The sequence below is a fragment of the Seriola dumerili genome, unplaced genomic scaffold (genome assembly GCF_002260705.1).
Source record: "Seriola dumerili isolate Sdu_G_001 unplaced genomic scaffold, Sdu_1.0 BDQW01000127.1, whole genome shotgun sequence".
Classification (NCBI taxonomy): domain Eukaryota; kingdom Metazoa; phylum Chordata; class Actinopteri; order Carangiformes; family Carangidae; genus Seriola; species Seriola dumerili.
This window is the reverse complement of record NW_019174382.1, coordinates 139201-141673: the sequence shown is the minus strand read 5'-3', so window position 1 is coordinate 141673 and position 2473 is coordinate 139201.

Below are 2473 nucleotides of genomic sequence, written 5' to 3'. Positions count from 1 at the left end.
TTAGGCTAACAGTCCCCTGTGCTAAGGTAGGCTAACAGTTTCCCCTAGCCTCCAGACTTTGTGCTAAGCTAGGCTAACAGTACTCTAGCCTCCAGTCTTTGTGCTAAGCTAGGCTAACAGTTTCACCTAGCCTCCAGTCTTTGTGCTAAGCTAGGATAAACACACCCTGGACACAGATCTGGATGATCAGGTTCTACAGTCAGCAGGATTTATTACATTAAGTTTCTCTTCCTGTCAGGAGTCCTGCAGCTCTGAGTCTGAGTCCTGCAGCTCTGAGTCTGAGTCCTGCAGCTCTGAGTCTGAGTCCTGCAGCTCTGAGTCTGAGTCCTGCAGCTCTGAATCCAGCACACACACTTTTGTTAAAACCAGATGTGAGGTCTCCTTGTTATGCTGTTCTCTTCTTCTTCCTATTTGTGTCTTTCTTTCCGTCAGTGTGTGTACATGTGCATTTTCTGAAGGTTGTGTTGTTGTTGTTGTTTATTCAGGAGTGAATCACTGTTGATTGTAACATGGCTCTGACCTGCTGCTCTGTGAAGAGAGGCTACATGAATTTCACACACACACACACACACACACACACACACACACACACACACACACACACACACACACACACTCCAGTGTTGACTATGATGAACAGAACTGCAGGTGTTTGATGTGTATTAAAGTTTGTTGTGACTGATGAAGATGAAGATGTTTTCAGTTGTTGTTATTTATTTTTTAAATAAATATTTATTATTGACTGTGGATGTTTTCACTGTTTCATCACTGCAGTCATGTGTTTAATACACACACACACACACACACACTGAAGTATCTTTTATTTTCTTGTTTCTGTGTTGTGTTGATGTGAGGAGCTTTACTTTAAAAATTGTATGTAAAATGTATTTTTCTATGAAAGCAGCATCCGGTAATAAATCACTGAAACACTAATAATCCTTTATACACTTTTAATTAACAGTTCAATTAAGTAGTTAAATATTCATGTCAACTCTTTTTACAGAGTCAGTAGTTTTAGAGTCGGACTCTAGTCTCTGGTCTCTGGACTCTGGTCTCTGGTCTCTGGACTCTGGTCCCTGGACTCTGGTCTCTGGACTCTGGTCCCTGCACTCTGGTCTCTGGTCCCTGCACTCTGGTCTCCGGACTCTAGTCTCTGGTCTCTGGTCTCCGGACTCTGGTCTCTGGTCTCTGGACTCTGGTCCCTGGACTCTGGTCTCCGGACTCTAGTCTCTGGTCTCTGGTCCCTGGACTCTGGTCTCCGGACTCTAGTCTCTGGTCTCTGGTCCCTGCACTCTGGTCTCCGGACTCTAGTCTCTGGTCTCTGGTCTCTGGTCCCTGCACTCTGGTCTCCGGACTCTAGTCTCTGGTCTCTGGACTCTGGTCCCTGGACTCTGGTCTCTGGACTCTGGTCTCCGGACTCTAGTCTCTGGTCTCTGGTCTCTGGTCCCTGGACTCTGGTCTCTGGACTCTGGTCTCCGGACTCTAGTCTCTGGTCTCTGGACTCTGGTCCCTGGACTCTGGTCTCCGGACTCTAGTCTCTGGTCTCCGGTCCCTGGACTCTGGTCTCCAGTCTCCGGACTCCGGTCCCTGGACTCTGGTCTCTGGACTCTGGTCTCTGGACTCTGGTCCCTGGACTCTGGTCTCCGGACTCTGGTCTCCGGTCCCTCGACCCCGGACTCTGGTCTCCGGTCCCTGGACTCTGGTCTCTGGTCCCTGGACTCTGGTCTCCGGACTCTGGTATCTGGTCCCTGGACTCTGGTCCCTGGTCTCTGGTCTCTGGTCCCTGGACTCTGGTCCCTGGTCTCTGGTCTCTGGTCCTTGGACTCTGGTCCCTGGTCTCTGGTCCTTGGACTCTGGTATCTGGTCCCTGGTCTCTGGTCCCTGGACTCTGGACTCTGGTCTCTGGTCCCTGGACTCTGGTCCCTGGACTCTGGTATCTGGTCCCTGGTCTCTGGTCTCTGGTATCTGGTCCCTGATCCCTGGTATCTGGTCCCTGGTCTCTGGTATCTGGACTCTGGTCTCTGGTCCCTGGACTCTGGACTCTGGTCTCTGGTCTCTGGTCCCTGGTATCTGGTCCCTGGACTCTGGTCTCTGGACTCTGGTCCCTGGTATCTGGTCTCTGGACTCTGGTCCCTGGTCCCTGGACTCTGGTCCCTGGTATCTGGTCCCTGGTCCCTGGTCTCTGGTCCCTGGTCTCTGGTCTCTGGTCCCTGGACTCTGGTCCCTGGTCTCTGGTCTCTGGTCCTTGGACTCTGGTCCCTGGTCTCTGGTCCTTGGACTCTGGTATCTGGTCCCTGGTCTCTGGTCCCTGGACTCTGGACTCTGGTCTCTGGTCCCTGGACTCTGGTATCTGGTCCCTGGTCTCTGGTCTCTGGACTCTGGTCTCTGGTCCCTGGTCCCTGGTCTCTGGTCTCTGGTCCCTGGACTCTGGTCCCTGGTATCTGGTCCCTGGGTTCCCTGGTCTCTGGTACCC